Raw genomic sequence first — 17,678 nt, forward strand, 5'->3', positions numbered from 1 at the left:
GTGCTTTCTTGAAAGTGATATGAATGAGCTGGTAAGTCTGACAACACAACTTTCAAGGAAGAGAGGATAGGGCATTGAATTTTCATTCATCATGTGGGGTCTCAGAAAGATCAGGGTTCAGGAAAGAATTTTATGCTGGATGAGGTGAGCACAGACATCTGTGCCTTGTCCTAGGTGTTAGGGGGAATGTATTCAGTCTGATGTTAGCTATAGGATCTTTGTAGATGCTCTTCATCTAATTGAGAAAGTTTTCTTTTATTCCTAATATACAGACATTTGTTTGTTTTTTTAAAATAAATCACAAATGTGTGTTGAATATTGTCAAATGATTTTTTTCCATCAGTTTATATGATCATGTTGTTTTTCTTGTTTAGCCTATTGATATGGTGGATCATACTGATTGATATTCAAATACTGAACCAGCCTTGCATTCCTGGGGAAAATATCCTATTCACTTAGGGTGTATAATTCTTTTCATATAAGCCAAATATAATATGCTAATATTTTGTTGCAGATTTTTTTTATTTGCTCTTCTCTATGTTTATTGAATGTATTAGTCTATAGGCTTGTTTTTTTGTAATTGTTTTTCCTAGTTTTGGCTTCATGATAACACTGGCCTCATAAAATGAATTGGAAGTGTTTCCTTTGCATTTTTTTCCCCTAGAAGGGTGTAAAATTGATGCTAACTCATTAAATGTTTGGTAAGATTCTCCCATGAGAATATCTGGGCCTGGGGATTTATTTTGAGGGAGATTTTTAACTATGGATTCAATTTCTTTAATATTTATAGAGTTACTCAGATTATCTCCTTCCTACTGGATGAGCTTTGGTAGGTTGTCGTCTTTCAAGAATGGATCCATCTCCTCTAGGTTATTGAATTTATGTGCACAGTTGTTCATGTTATTCTCTTATTATCCTTTTGATATCTGCTGGATCTGCAGTACAATCCCATTTCATCCTTGATGCTAGTGATTTGTGTCTGTTTTTGTCAGCCTTGCTAAACAATCTTATTGATCTTTCAAAGAACAAGCATTTTATTGATTTTCTCTATTGTTTTCTGTTTTCAGTTTCATTGATTTCTATTCTTTATTATTTAACTTTCTTCCTTCTTCTTTGGATTTGTTTTGTTTCTCTTTTTCTAGTTTCCTGAACTTAGATTATAGAGACTTTCTTTTCTAATGTAAAAAGTTAGCACTATAAAATTTCCTCTCAGTGCTGCTTTAGCTGCGTCTCACATATTTTGACATGTTTTATTTTCATTTTCAATCAGTTCAGTGCATTTTTGTATTTCCCTTGATACATCCTCTTTGACCCTGTGATGGTTAATTTTATGTGTCAGCTTGACTCGATTACAAGGTGCCCAGATGTCTGGTTAGTCATGAGTTCAGGGTGTGACTGTCAGGGTGTTTCTGGAAGAGATGAGAATTTGAAATACTGGACTGAGAAGAAGGCATTGCCCTTCCCAGTGTGGGCGGCACCACCCAATCTGTTGAGGACCTGAATAAAACAAAAAGCAAAGGAGGGAGGATTTATTTCTTTCCCGTTTCCCTGCTTGAGCAGGGACATCAGTCTTCTCCTGCCATTGAACTGAACCGGGACTTACATATTCAGCTCACCTGGTTCTCAGACCTTTGTACTCAGACTGGATGTACACTACCAGCTTTGCTGGGTCTCTAGCTTGCATTTGGCATACTAAGAGATCATAGGATCTCTTAGCCTCTATAATTGCATGAGTCAGTGCCTTATAATAAATCTGTCTCTCTCGCCCATATATTCGTGAAGTATGTTTTTTTTAATTTCTAGCACCTAGAGATTTGAGGAGATCTTTCTGCTATTGATTCTGATTTGACTTCATTAGGGTCAGAGAACATACACAGTGTAATTTCAGTTCTTTTAAATTTGTTGACGTTTGTTTAATGAGCCAGGATATGGTCTATCCTAGCAAATATTCCACAAACACCTGAAAAGAATGTATATTCTGCTCTTGCTGGCTGGAGTGTTATATGTCAATTAGATCCTGCTGGCTGATGATGCCGTTCAGTTCTTTTATATCTTTGTTGGTTTTCTGTTTAGTAGTTCTATCAGTTGCTGAAAGAGGGTTGTCTAAGTATTCAACTATAATTGTGGACTTGTCTTCTTTTCCGTTCAGCCTTATGGGTTTTACTTCATATACTTTGCAGCTCTATTTTTTGATGCACAAACATTTAGGATGGCTATGTTTTGTTTCTTGGTTGATTGACACTTTAAGTATTACATAATGCTTCTCTTTATCCCTGGGTAGTTCTCTTTGCTCTAACATCTACTTTGCAGCTAAGCTGCTAAGTCGCTTCAGTTGTGTCCGACTCTGTGCGACCCCATAGACGGCAGCCCACCAGGCTCCCCCGTCCCTGGGATTCTCTAGGCAAGAACACCGGAGTGGGTTGCCATTTCCTTCTCCAATGCATGAAAGTGAAAAGTGAAAGTGAAGTCGCTCAGTCGTATCTGACTCTTAGCAACCCCATGGACTGCAGCCCACCAGGCTCCGCCGTCCATGGGATTTTCCAGGCAAGAGTACTGGAGTGGGGTGCCATCGCCCTTACTTGGTATTAATATAGCCACTCCTGATTTTTTAAAAATTAATGCTTGCATAATATATCTTTATTCATCTTTCTACCTTCAACCTGCCTATTACAGTTATATTTGAAGTGAGTCTCTTGTGGGACAATATGTGATTGGATAATTTTATTAATCAACTCTGCCAGTCTCTTCTAATTTTTATACCATTTAAGTTACATTAACTGATGAAATGTTAGGGATTAAATCTGACATTTGGTCATTTGTTTTCTGTTTTTTTTTTAATATATCTCTTTATATAGTTTTTTTCTTTTTTAGTGGTTGCCCTACATATTTCACTGTACACTCATAACTTGTTATTTTCAACATGTTACCATCATTTTACTGTTGTCTCAGATCAGTGCTTCTCTATCTGATGCCAGGCCCTTCCCCAGACCAACAAATTCAGAATCTTTTATTGTGTGGGATGAGGGAGGTGAGTCAGACCCTGTTTTCTTTTTTTGAACCAGGTGATTCTAATGTGCAGCCAGGCTGGAAATTCAGTGCCTGGGTGCTCTCTGCGACTCCTTCCAGGACAGATAAATTAGGCAGGTGAAGATTCTCAGAGAGCCTGGAAACATGTCCAGGTCCAAAGCCTCGTTATAGTTCCAAGACCAGAACTCACTTAGTACATTAAAGCACCACCCTTATGGCAGAAAGCAAAGAACTAAAGAGCCTCTTGATGAAAGTGAAAGAGGTGAGTGAATAAGCAGGCCTAAAACTCAACATTCAGAAAACTAAGATCATGGCATCCAGTCCCATCACTTCATGGCAAATAGATGGAGAAACAATGGAAACAGCAAGGGACTTTAATTTTGGGGGCTTCAAAATCACTGCAGATAGTGACTGTAGCCATGAAATTAAAAGATGCTTGCTCTTTAGAAGAAAAGCTATGACCAACCTAGACAGCTTATTAAAAAGCAGAGACATTGCTCAGCCAACAAAGGTCAATCTAGTCAAAACTATGGTTTTTCCAGTAGTCATATATGGATGTGAGAGTTGGACCATAAAGAAAGCTGAGTGCCAAAGAACTGATGCTTTTGAATGGTGGTGTTGGAGAAGACTCCTGAAAGTCCCTTGAACTGCAAGGAGATCCAACCAGTCCATCCTAAAGTAAACCAGTCCTGAATATTCATTGGAAGGATTGATGTGGAAGCTGAAACTCCAGTATCTTGGCCACCTGATGAGAAGAACTAACTCATTGGAAAAGACCCTGATGCTGGGAAAGATTGAAGGCAGGAGAAGAAGGGGACGACAGAGGATGAGCTGGTTGGATGGCATCACCGACTCAATCAATGGATGTGAGATTGAGCAAGCTCTGGGAGTTGGTAATGGACAGGGAAGCCTGGCATGCTGCAGTCCATGGGGTTGCAGAGTCGGACACGACTGAGTGACTGGACACTAAAGCAAACTTGCAGATGAGGTTAGGAAGAAGACAGACACGTGTCTGTCTCACCAAGGAGGGCTCTGCTCTTTGCCCGTGCTCAGTTTCTCTAGAGTCAGTGCCCCCGGCTGTTCTGGAGGCTGGCCATTTACAAAACACCTCGGTCACTGAGTGAGCATCAGGAGATAGAGGAAAGGCTCGGGACCCTTTGCCATGAGGCTTGGGGCCAGATCCCAGCCAAAGAACCAGCCTTTTATCATTTCCTTTACAGATGGTCATTGGACACCCGTTGTTCGCTTCCATCCCCGTTGGTCACTTCCTTCCCCATGCAGACATCACCAACAGATCACAACACCCTCTCCTGCTGACCCCTGCAGCGGCTCTGCACCTTTCAGCAGCCTCCACTAAACAAATAAGGTAAAACCTGTGTTCAATCCCTACCCAGCTTACGGGCACCTTGAACTCTCTTAATCTGCTTTATATCATGTTCATTTTTTCACCTCCTACTGCCTGCAATCAAAGTCAGCTTGGGACACACTTATCAAACACCTCATTTTCTTATAGATCTAGCTTTCAGACTTCATTGGCTAATGAATTCCTTCTGGTCAGAATCACTGTCCACTCGTGCATTCTCCTGTTACATGGTTATGTATCCTCTATTCAGGGGCTGAGCAGCAGGTGAGACTTGGAGACATTTTAAGGAAAAAGTGAAGGGTAAAGCCCCTTAGGGAAGCACTCTGGGAGATACACCTGGAGTGGAGGCTGGCTCCACCATCTCTTAGCTCTGGCACTTTGGGCAGGTCAGCTAATCACACCGAGCTTCAGTTTTTCTCTCTGTGAAATGGGGACATGGAGAGTTACACAGGACTCTTCTAAGGATAGTCAGAGCCCAGTGGTTTGGTTCCAAAGTATTTAATGAGCACCTACTATGTGCAAGGCATTCTACGAGGCACCAGAGATGTCAAAATGAATAAGACATCCATGCTAACAGCCTAGCAAATAGACCTCTTACTCTATGCTGTAGAGAATGTTCCCAAAATGTCATCTGTATCAACTCCTTCGTAACAAGCTGCCTGTTGCTATCATCCCCACTCTACAGATGAGAAGACTGAGCCACAGGCTGACTAGGGGACTTGCCCAAGACATCACAGCTAGAAGAGGTAAAGCTGGAGTTCAACCCCAGCAGATTATCATAGTTTTATGATAATAAGCTCTGAGCCTCAGGTTCTTCATCTTTAAAATGAAGTTCCCCGGCAGGGCAGATAATGGGAAGTAAGAAACATCATCTTTGAAAAAGACTAACGAGGTGCCTGGCTCATAGTTGATGCCCTTCCCTCTCCTTTGCTTCCCCTCTGTGCTGGGTCCAAAACTGCCCAGGTGACGTCCACGTTGGGCATGTCTCACCCGTACAGGGGCTGATGTGACAGGAGTGACATGGAAGTAGTATCTCAGTGCCCCTGTGGACGCCCCCAGTGGACCAGGGTTTCACTTCTCACCATGAGAGATCCCATTCTGGTCCCTGCCACCCTCCGCATGCCCCATAACTTTGATTGTACCTTCTGGTGCCTTTCTGATGTGTCTCTTCACCTCACCCAGGACACCAGCCCAGGATGAAAAGTCCGTTTAATCTCAACTGCCAACTCGGATTTGATTGGTGATGGCTGGCGGGTGCCCCTGGAAAGATTCCGAGGGCCCCTCAGGGCTCAGCAGTTAGAATGCCCCAATCAGCTAGTGATGTCTTCCATGGGCCTGCATTAGCTAGGTGTCTCTGGATCCTATTTGAGATCACAGGATGCAAAGCTTGGCATTCTGGTAACCCATCACAGGATGCTAAGGTTGACATTCTGGTAACCGAGTCTCTGGGGTTTTCATTAAGGGAACAGGGCAAAGAGAAGGGAAGTGACTCCCTAAGGACTCAAGTGCTCCCACTCTCCAGGCCAGAGTTCACTGATTCAGTTCAACAAACTGAGACTGGGGTGTTAGGAATGTTGGAGAATGGAGCCAGTGAGAACTTTAGTGCAGTGGAGGGGGAAGGTTGCCCCGGGGAGTAGGGCAGGATAAGGCAAGAAAGGAAGTTATCCTTCATGTATATTTGCATGCATGTGTGCTAAGTCGCTTCGGTCACGTCTGACTCTTTGAGACCCAGTGGACTGTAGCCCACCAGGCTCCTCTGTCCATGGGATTCTTAAGGCAAGAATACTGGAGTAGGTTGCCATACTCTCCTCTAGAGGGTCTTCCTGACCCAGGGGCTGAACCCGCTTCTCTTACGTCTCCTGCACTGGCAGATGGGTTCTTTACCACTAGAGCCACCTGGGAAGCCATATTTGCATGCAGTAGGAGCATAATAAAGTCTTTCAAATATGGTTCAGTGAACAAACTAGAATATGGAATGGAGCAAAATGATTGGTTGGCTTCCGAGCCATCTTGGAAACTCAACAGTCGCCTCCCAATGTGTAAACAGCAGGTGCCTCCGCAATGCTTGGCCCTCCTGGCCACAGCTCTCCCTCTTGGCTGCTTTGCACAAACAACACACTCTCATCATCAAAGAGGAGCCTTTGCCCCCTGGGAGTGGGATTTCCCCAGAGAAAGGTGGTGGGGCAGGGGCCTGACGCCCCTTGAACACCACAACGTGCTGAGAGTTTTATACCTGCTGTCTTATTTAATCCTCAATGAACCAATGAATGAATGAAACTTTCTGAGATGGGAGTTATCTTTCCCATTTGACAGGTTAAGAAACTGAGGTTTGGGGAGTTAGAATTCTTACTGTCACTGTACTGAGCAGCAGAAGAGCTGGATCTGACCTCAGTCTGCGTCTACACCACTGCACCCCTCAGAAATGGGGGGGCATTGTCCCCTCTTGTCTTGTCTGGCCTCTTGGATTTTCAGCCCTGTGCTTCCCACCTGGAGCATCTGCTCCTCTTTGGTCCTACACAGTGGACTCCTTTTCATCATCTAACTTTCACTTCCTGACCTCTGATTGCAATTCTGTATGTCACTCAAATCCAACCCAAAATACATCTTTAAAGGATTCTCTGAACAAAGTCTTGCTACAGGAGAGGAACAATTACATAACAAGCAAATGGGCTCTTCAAGCCTGCTCTGTGCATTCCCTTCCCAGGGTCCTTCACAGGTCCTGAGTAGGTAGGAGGGGAGTAAGAAGAGTTACCACGGGACTTCCTTGGTGATCCAGAGGTTAAGAATCCTCCTTGCAATGCAAGGGACACAGGTTCGATCCCTGGTCAGGGAACTAAGATTCCCACATGGAGCCCACACACCACAACTGGAGGATCCATACACTGCAGTGAAAGATCCCACATGCCACAGCTAAGACCCCAAACAGCCAAATAAATGAACAGACAAATAAATGAGAAGAGTTACCGTGGTGAACGCAGTGCCCGCTCATCTCCACCCCCATGCCAGACCTGAGCTCTTCTGGCCGACATCACCCCCTTGTACTGTGTTCCTGTGTTTGTTTCATGGAACCACAGTTCTCCTTGCTTTTCCTCAATCACCAGGCACTCCGTCTTTGCATTTGCTGTTCCTCTTTCAGGAACTCCCTTCCCGCCACCTAGTTATATAAATAAAGTTTTACTGGGACACAGCCATGCCCTGATCCATCTATGCTGCTTTGGGGCAAGAGTGGCTGCGACAGACGCCAGAGGGCGTACAAAGCCAGAAATATTTACCATCTGGTCCTTTATAGAAAACTGCCAACCCCTGCCCTGGATCTTTGCAGGGTCCACCCTTTCACCTCATTTATGTCTTTATCCCCCCCATCCTCCTGCTGCATTCTCTGCTTTATTCTTCCCCATCACACTCACCTCCACGAAGCCCTGTGGATATTTACTCACCTGCTTTACTGCCTGATGCCACTAGAGGTCAGTCACACGGAAGGCAGGAACTTGGACTCCTGCTAACTTGATTGTCCCAGTGCCTAGAACTGTACCTCACCCGTGGTGCTGGAGAAGTAAATTCTCAGTGAATGAATGTTTCCCACACTCCGGGACACTGGTCTGGCCCATACCTCTGGGCCTCTGACTCAGTTTCCTCTGCCAGGTCTCTCCCCAGGGAGGCTGAGTCCCGTTATGAATGGATGCAGGCCCCAGGGACACTCAGCCTGGGTTCAGGCAAGCCCTGTACCACTTCCATGTCATGAAGTTCTCATCATATTAAAAAAATTTTAACACATTCTAACTTGGACGGAGGTGCAGAAATGGTGATGCTTTAAATGTTTACATGTGACAGAATAATACTCTCCTAACACAGAAGGCAATAGCACCCCACTCCAGTACTCTTGCCTGGAAAATCCCATGGATGGAGGAGCCTGGTAGACTGCAGTCCATGGGGTCGCTAAGAGTCGGATGTGACTGAGCAACTTCACTTTCATTTTTCACTTTCATGCATTGGAGAAGGAAATGGCAACCCAGTCCAGTGTTCTTGCCTAGAGAATCCCAGGGACAGGGGAGCCTGGTGGGCTGCTGTCTATGGGGTCGCACACAGTCGAACACGACTGAAGTAACTTAGCAGCAGCAGCAACACAGAAAAGCTTTGCAATATAATGGTGGAACTTACACGATAGTTACAGAGTTTATTTTTGCTTTTAATTCAATTCAGTTAAAATATTAATTAACATCTATTACAATAAGATAAATAATTAATTTTGAAATAGTTAAAGTGAAGGTTAACTTAGGTATTAACAAGCAGTGCCCGGGAGGACACATGTGACGATGTTAGAGAGTCGCTCTTTCTTTTCTTCTTTCCTCGATCCTATGAAATGGTCATCTCATTGGAGGGAATGTACAAAGCCTGGACCAGAAAAAAAAAATCCAAAACCTCACTGCCGGAGCACTTCCAACTCCCCCTGAGACACCTGGAGCAGTGTAGAAGGGTCTCTGCCCTGCCATCAGCTCCCCCTCCACTCCCAGTCAACCTTCCCCCTGGGGTCCCTGTGAGTCCCTATCAGACACCCCATGTCAGGAGCTTCCCTTGAGACCAGTAAGCCCTGGTCAGAGTGCTACATCCATCTATAAGGAGACACGTAGGGGCGCAGGTTCACTCCCCAAATCCTCCACCACCGCGGGGCAGAGGATAGGAGCGGAGCCCTGGGGCAGCTGGATCTTCTCCTGGGAAGCTGTTGGCCCAGAGAACATAGTTTTTGATGGCTAGTTGAGTGGTGGTCATAATTTCTTCCGCAAAGACAGTACATTTTGCATTTTGTTTTGTTTGGGTGTTTTTTTTTTGTTTTTTTTTTTTGGTCATGCCATGCAGCTTGTGGGATTTCAGTTCCCTGCCCAGAGACTGAACTTGAGCCATGACAGTGAAAGCCTGGAATCCTAACCATTAGGCCACCAGAGAACTCCCACAGATAGTGCTTTAAATTTTTGGCCACACCATATGGCATGTGGGATCTTAGTTCCCTGACCAGAGATTGAACCCGAGCCCTCTGCACAGGGATGGTCGAGTCTTAACCACTGTGCCACCAGGGAAGTCCTGACAGTGCATTTTGTATATGAGCTCACTTAGGGCTTCCCATGGAGAAGGCAATGGCACCCTACTCCAGTACTCTTGCCTGGAAAATCCCATGGACGGAGGAGCCTGGTGGGCTGCAGTCCACGGGGTCGCTAAGAGTCGGACACGACTGAGCAACTTCACTTTCACTTTTCACTTTCATGCATTGGAGAAGGAAATGGCAACCCACTCCAGTGTTCTTGCCTGGAGAATCCAGGGACGGGGGAGCCTGGTGGGCTGCCGTCTATGGGGTTGCACAGAGTCGGACACGACTGAAGTGACTCAGCAGCAGCGGCAGCAGCAGCAGGGCTTCCCAAGTGGCACTAGTGCTAAAGAACTGCCTGCCAATGTAGGAGACATAAGAGACGTGGGTTCGATCCCTGGGTTGGGAAGATCCTCTGGAGGAGGTAATGGCAACCCACCCCAGTATTCTTGCCTGGAGAATCCCTTGGATGGAGGAGCAGGCTATGGTCCACAGGGCCGCACAGAGTCAGACGCGACTGAAGCAACTTAGCGCTAGCACTGTGGCCGGAAAGCCTGGCCAACTGGCTCTTCACTTCCCGTCTTAGCTGCCTGCCATGGCCCTAAGGGCTCCTACGAATCTCTTTCTCTCCAGCAGACACCTTGAACCATAGGACAGAAATAGCAGGGACCGTGGAAGCCATGAGAAACCCATGGGAGTTAGGGGAGGGGGGCGTGCCCAATTCTGCCACTTACCAGCTGGGTGACTAAAGACAAGCCACTCAACCAATCGAGCCTCAGTTTTTCCTCTGTCGCCTAGCAGCCATGCCCTTGGAGGAGCCCAGATAACACAGGCCCATGCTTAGCACATGGCTGACCGGTGGTCAGCATTTCCCATTCATTTCATCAGTCCAGTTCAGTTCAGTCGCTCAGTCGTGTCTGACTCTTTGCAACCCCATGGACTGCAGCATGTCTGGACAGGCTTCCCTGTCCATCACCAACTCCTGCAGCTTGCTCAAACTCATGTCCATTGAGTTGGTGATGCCATCCAACCATCTCATCCTCTGTCATCCCCTTTCATTTCATTTCATCTGACCTCCTTATTAATCAGGTGAGGGAACTAAAGCTGAGAGGTGAAGCGGCTTGTCCAAAGCACCCTGGTGAGCTCGTGGCATGGCTAGGTCAAGCTTCCTGACTCCGAAAGCAGTGCTCCCACCCTCTCTTTTGAGCCTTTTTTTCCTGCACTGTTGTTTGGCTACGAGAGGAAAATGCGGGCTTCTTCTGTGGGTGCTCGGCTTTGGCCTCAAGTGACCACAAGTGGGCGCCCTCTGAATTGTTCAGAGTCTCCTGCGTTGCAGGTGAGGGAGACTTTAGGTCCTTCTGCTCCGAAGTTCATGGTCTCCGCAGCCCAAGTTCCCACCCCATCAGGCTTCTGAAGGGAGCCCTCCACGTCCCACCCCATCCAGCACCTTCCAGAGCCCCTGCCCACTTCCTTCCTGCCCCCACCTCCCACCTCACACCCCAGGAAGATCTAGTCTCCATTTCTGAATAGATTTGGGATACTTGGAAGCCCCTCCTTGTTTCTGCTGAGCAGCGGGTTCAGGATCACATTGATGTTTGTTCATTGCTTCCACCCACACCCGCAAACCTCTACCCACTGACATCTGCTCAGTACTTGCTGGTAGGAGGGCGCGGCCAGGCCTGGGAGATGGAGCAGGGCCCAGGGGAGTCACCTGCCTCTCGGAGGGAACGTTCCAGGAGGGGAGGGGGACTTAGTTACAACACCGATGACAGGATGGACTTCCGTGCGTTACGGGGGTGAGGGTGGGACCCCAGGGCGGTTTCTGGAGGCTGATTCTCCTGACTTGCATTCTCAAAGAAGCAAAGGAGTTGTCCAAGTAAAGAAAGCCCCTGGTTCAAAGAAGTCACAGGGGGAGACCCATGCCTTTGGGTGAGGATCCCCATTCTGGACACCTCTCCCCATCTGTAAATGGGAATAACAACTCATGCCTACTCTGCCTCCTCTTAGAATGAAAGAGGATACAATGACTAACAATGGAAGCAGGCTGGAAATGCTAAAAAAAACCCACACCAACATTGGTGTTAAACAATATATTGCAGCGCCAGTGTTTTCGCCTTTCACGAGGCTCTACCCAGTGAGCCTCCAGTTCACGGTCTCCAGCGTGCGCCCTCCCTTCCTTGACCTGCTTGCAGATGCATTTCCTGGGTCCCTAATGACAGTCCGTGCGGGGCTCCTGCTGCTGACCCCACCAGGGCCGCCCTTCCCTTTTCCTTCCTCAGCTTCCCCTGAGTCATTTTAAGTTTCTCATATAAGGCCTATTAGAATAAAAGCAGGAAGAAAGACAAGCCAGGAGACCATCCTGCAGCTCTTAGAAGATTAAAGTCTATGGAAATGATCCCAGGTGGCTATGGGCACCGTGCCCCCTGCACCCTGTGGCTGCCGGCCAGGAGGACCCGACTCTGGGGTGAAGAGCACTGTTTGAATGTTGGCATTGCCAAATAACACCCCTTTTCCATCATTTTAGACTCACAGATTACAAGCTAGCTTCAAATTCCATTTTTCCAAAGAGTCCTTCTGGTCTGGGGCAGGGGTGAAGTGAGAAGGGAGCCCCTCCATACCGTAACCACACCCTCCTTGGGTTCAGTGGACCACTTTCAAGGACCCCAAAAGCACGCTTACATTCCAAAGCCTGTGATTCACTTGGCTTTGCGTTCTCTCCTCGCCTGGCCATGCATCACCAAGTATGCACTTCTCCACTCCTCCCAAAGGCATTCTCCTCCTGGAGGGCAGAGTGGAACCATCTGAGATCTCACTCAGATGAGTGGGGAAGCATTATCAGAGACCAAGCGGCCTCTCGGGGGGCTCTGATTGACCCGGGAGCCCTCTCCTCTGCCCCGGGATGGGAAGCCTGCTGAGGGTCCTGGGCTCTGGGTCCAGGATCAAAGGCTCAGCAGGGTTTGGGGAGGGCCTTTCTCTCCCTGGTCAAGGAGGAGTGGGACCACCACCCACTACTATGAGAAACTGGAGGCTCGTATACCTATCAGGCAGCCTTCTGAAACCTCTTCCTAGGGAAGCCGCCTTAAATGCCCATTTTAACCAGATTTCAAATGGCTTTGAAGGCTGAGATGCCCACATCTCATTCAGATGTATGTGACTGTAAAGGAGCGTGGACTTGGGGACTTCCCTGGTGGTTCAGTGCCTAAGAGTCCATCCCAGATGCTGCAACTAAGAACTGGCACAGCCAAAAAAATAAAAATAAAAATAGTTTTATTTTAAAAAAGAGAGTGGACTTGGACACATGTGAATCAGGAAGTGAATGGCTGGAGTCGACAGTGTTCCGGGTCCTGGGCCAGGGTCAGCCCAAGTATCAGCTTCCTCTCTCTCTGGCTTGGCCACGACCTCCTCCCCATCCTCTCTAAGCTTCTTCTCTGCTCCTCCCTCCCAAGAACACACTCCAGGTACCTGAGCCCCCAGCCCTGAGGACTCTTGGGTCATTCCACCCGACACCCAGCAGAGGCACTCCCGGGCACTTGCTCTGTGCCCGGGCTTCCCCGGGATGCTGGGACACAGCAGACACCTAGGAGAGCCCAGCCCACTCCATCATGTGCAAAAGACAGACCCTGAACACATCCAAGCTTCTGGCCTTGATTCCCAAGCAGGGGATTAACAGGGGCCATGAGACAGGTCAGGGAGGGCCTTTCTGGGGAGGGGACATTTAAGCTAGGACCTGAATGTCAAGGTGAGAGTAGGTATTTCCCAGAGAGAGAGATGCATGGGCTTTCAAGAAAAGGGTAGCAATCAAAGGTAACCCTTAGATCTTTGACCCGAGCAAGCAGATGAACAGAAAGGATATTTTCTGGGAAAAGAAAAGCAGAGGCAGGAGTGAGTTTGTGGGAGGAAATCCAGAGTTCAGGTCTGGCCACCGTAAACCTGATATGTCACTTAACATGGATCTAGAGTGTCATGAGGGCAGGTAGAAACGTGAGCTCGGATTCTTAGGGGAAGCACGGGTGTGGGAGACCATGATGGACCAGTGTCTAAGGCCTGGGAATTAGAGGAGATTGCTGAGTTGTGCCCAGGTCTTAGAATTTATCATAAAGGTGACTGAGTCACCACACAGAGGCCAATCCCATTGAAAGAAACTTTAATGAACTCACAGCTCCCCTAGAAACAGGAAGATAGCATGCCAGGCACAGTCACAGGGGAGCACCAGGGCTGGTGGGTCAGAGGCAGAAAAAAGCAAGGGGAGGGCCTAGGCCGCAGCCTTCATTGGTGTTTCTGCAGACAAGGCAGGGCCAGGCAACGAGAACAGCTGGGGCCTGGAGAGCTTGAATAATTCGGGACGGCGTAGTGGGCTTGGGGCACAGGGGAGATCTCTAGCTGTAGGCACTGGGCCTGGGTGCTGAAGTGGTGGGGGGGGGGAGACCAAGAGGGCGGTTGGGGATGTGGACGCAGGCTCGGCTGGAGGGTTTGTAATATGATTTCCACACACCTTGGAGAGCTGGATTGCAGGGCAGATGTGAACAACTTTGGAGCTGAGTTTGGCACTTGGATTTATGGATGCCACAAACAAGTGACTCCACCAGGAAAGTCAACTGGGGCCACGTAGAGGGTGGGTTTTTAAAGGGGATCCCACTGAAGCCAGGCCAGCAATTAGACGAGATTTGCAGAGTACCGAGCAGGGTCAGCAGAGGTGAGGGAGTCAAGGGCGCCTCCTTTGGGGATTTGAGTTGACAGATTCTTTAGCAAATTGAGGCTTGGACACGGAGTCTGGGAGGGAGCTAGACTACAGCCTGAAGGCTGGTGGGAGCGGGGAGAAAAAAGGGGGCACTCTTGTCCCTTCTGGGCTCATTTCCCTCTGCCATCCCCCACCCAGTGTCGAAGGGCTAGTTCTCTGAAGTCATGTGGGGCAGTAGAGCCAAAGTCTGCACTCCAGGACTTTGGAGTCTTCATGCTGCCCTTTTTCTCCTTTGCAGGTATCATGCCCTCCACCTGTTGCACCCCGACTTCTTTCTGGAAAACGCCTACTCATCCATCAAGACACAGCCCAAGTATCACCCCCTCCAGGAAGTCTCCCAGTACTTGCCATTCGCAGTTGATTAACTCCTTGGAGCTCCCACAGCACCCACTTGGGCTTTTCTCTGGGTTTCTATTACTCTATACTTGCATCTCCTTCTCTTCCCCTCAGGCTGGGGAAATTACTTCCTGCATGCTAAGTTGCTTCAGTAGTGTCTGACTCTTTGTGACCCTATGGACTATAGCCTGCCAGGCTCCTTTGTGCATGAGATTCTCCGGGCAAAAATACTGGAGTGGGTTGTCATGCACTGCTTCAGGGGATCTTCCTGACCCAGGGATCAAACCTGTGTCTCTTACATCTCCTGCATTGGCAGGTGGGTTCTTACCCACTAGCGCCACCTGGGACTTCCCTAATTGCTTCCTAGGTGGCCCAAAGGAGATCATGTGCCCTTAGTCCATCCAGGGGCCTCAGGCCCCCTTGAGAAGCAGGGTAAACAAAGAGCGAGTTAAGCTGTCCCAGCCCCTCCCAGACTACAACGTGTTTCTAGGCATTTTAGGTAGAAGGAGGAGGTTGTCACTACAGGAAGGGAACTTGACAATTAGAAACACAGCCAACGCCCAGATGCCCATGGACAGGCAGGGGTGTATTTTTTTTAGTAAAATCTCATGTCTGTAGCGTCAGGCAAAATGGCAACAAGAAGGCTTTTTCATGACTGCACGAGTCTTAAGATGCTTCCTGATCTTTCGTTTTACAGATGGGGAGGCTCAGAGGTGGGAGGGGCCTGACCAGGTCACCAGGCAGTGCCCTTCCTCCCGGTGCTGGGGATGGGCTTGGCTCTGAGCTTGAAACTGGCACGTCGTGGCCCACAGTGGCTTACTAACAGCAGCTCAAACTACAGAGCAGCTAGAGGGAACCCTGGCACTTAACACTGAGGGTGGAGGGTGGGCAGCTTTGAGTGTCAGCTGGTCACCTTGCAGTCCAGACAGGTCCAACACCCTATGACCCCCTTGTTGGCCTGGGCAGCGGGAGATGGTGCCCCAAGGCGCCCCCTGCTGGAGGAGCAGTTAAAGGACTCGGCCCCCAGAGCCGGCAGGACACAGGCTTGCCACTCTCATCGGCTTCCAGCCCCGCCTGCGTGGATTCCAAGTTCACTGTGTGCGAGTGGGTGTAAGAGATTATCCTGGAAGAGACTTCACTGGTCTCCGCGACAGAGTAGGGCTCTCCAGGAGGGTGTCAGCACCCAAGTGGGGAGAAGTAAAGCTTATACCATGAGGAAGGTGCAGCAGCAGCAGTCCTGGCCGGAGAGGACAGCCGGTGAGTGGGGCTGAAACACCCGGGGGGCTGGCACACACGGGCCGGAGACCAGAGTCCAGAGAAGGGGCTAAGGCAGGCAGGAAGGCCAGGTCCTTGCTCCTTCTCTGCACACTGTGCATCCTGTACAGAGTCCCACTGGGAGACGTGGCCTCTCCCCCGCCCCCCTCTGGTTGGTCAGGAACCCAGCCCTCACCTGCCAGTCTGGGCCTCGGGGTGCTCCCATCCAGGGGCTGGAGCCTGTCCTGGACACAGACTGGAAGGAGCACGTGGCAACCCAGAATCAGAAAGATGCGGGGCATTGTGGAACCTGCACTTCCTTCAGAGAGACGAGCAGACAGCTGTTCTACGGCAGCTTTAGAGAGAGGAGGGGGTACTGCCCAGAGACAGGGCTGGAGGTGGAAGCAGAAGGCATCCCTGTCTGTCCACCTCCTCACGCTCCCCAGACTCCCAGGCAGGGTTCCTGGTCAGCTGGCAACACATGACAGACGCTCCAGTGGGGCGTATCCATCATATGAGGAGACACAGCAGTGATTTTTCGCTTCTTTATCAAGGACCTTGGGTCTCCTTGGGTCGTCTCCGATTTGGTGAGAAGCCTGGTCTCCCTGGCTCTAGCAGGAAGGATGTCACCATGAGTGAAGATGCAGGAGAAAGGAAGGCAGTGCTGGTCTGCTTCTGGACGGATCATTCATGATACGCATGGTCCAAAGGGTAAGCCTCAGACTCCAGACTTGAGCCCACCCTCATGATGTTACCCACGTGCCTGGTCCCCTAAAGATCTAGAATAGAGAGTAAAAAGTGACTGTCACTCCTCCCCTGCCCCAGCCTCCGAGGTCCCCTCTCTGTGTTATTGTGGTTGTTCAGTCACTGAATCGTGTCCGACTCTTTGAGACCCTCATGGACTGCAGCACGCCAGGCATCCCTGTCTCTCACTACCTCCCGGAGTTTGCCCAAGTTCATGTCCATTGAATCCGTGATGCTATCCAATCATCCCCCTCTCTGTAGGTAGCTACATTTCCAGTGTTGGTGTATATTTCCAGAGATGGTCTAGGCAGCTCCAGCTGCTTGTGTGGACAAGAATATTTTCCAACTCCTTCTGTTTGTGTACACTTGTCCACAAAGGGCAGCACACTCCTTCTGACCATGAGTCTGTGCTAACATTTTCTACTGACTTGACTTTAGTGATCAGTCCACAGCTGTATGTAAATGAGCTCCTGCATAAAGACAGGCGCTTAACTGGTCTCCCCAGCCTGGTCTTCCCTCCCTGAAGCCACAGTTGTGTCCGATACTAACTAAAATGATGTGTTACATACTGCTGCTGCTGCTGCTACTAAGTCGCTTCAGTCATGTCCGACTCTGTGCAACCCCATAGATGGCAGCCCACCAGGCTCCGCCGTCCCTGGGATTCTCCAGGCAAGAACACTGGAGTGGGTTGCCATTTCCTTCTCCGGTGTTACATACTAACAGTGGTTAATTCAGAGTAATTCAGGTACGTGATGTCATCATTTTCCTAAGAGAATTTTTCCTGTTTGTTAAATTTTCCCAAATTAAAATGAGGTCCAGGGCCCAGAGTCCAGAGGACCCCAGCATTTGGGGGACAGACTTCCCTGGTGGCTCAATGGTAAAGAATCCACCTACAAATGCAGGGGACACAGGAGACCCAGGTTCGATCCCTGTGTCGGGAAGATCCCCTGGAGAAGGAAATGGCAACTCACTCCAGCATTCTTGCTGGAGGATCCCATGGACAGAGGAGCCTGGTGAGCTACAGTCCTTGGGGTCACAGGACTCAGACAAGACTTAGTGACTAGACAACAACAGAGCCCAGAGCAGTCACGCCAGCTTTTGTTTGTCTGGGGCTTGATGGGGCCATCGTCAAATATGTT

At 48.9% G+C, this 17,678-nt stretch overlaps 1 long non-coding RNA gene across 1 annotated transcript in view; it reads left to right on the plus strand.

Annotated features, from left to right (window-relative positions):
- Positions 1-17,678, plus strand: part of LOC102404643 — a 29,858-nt gene that overhangs the window by 6,946 nt on the left and 5,234 nt on the right. Inside the window, exons 3-5 of the long non-coding RNA XR_006640396.1 lie at positions 4,248-4,393; positions 14,444-15,798; positions 16,350-16,506. This is a non-coding gene — a long non-coding RNA (uncharacterized LOC102404643). The remainder of the gene's footprint in view (positions 1-4,247; positions 4,394-14,443; positions 15,799-16,349; positions 16,507-17,678) is intronic.

Source organism: Bubalus bubalis, chromosome 20, assembly GCF_019923935.1.
Source record: "Bubalus bubalis isolate 160015118507 breed Murrah chromosome 20, NDDB_SH_1, whole genome shotgun sequence".
Taxonomy (NCBI): Eukaryota; Metazoa; Chordata; class Mammalia; order Artiodactyla; family Bovidae; genus Bubalus; species Bubalus bubalis.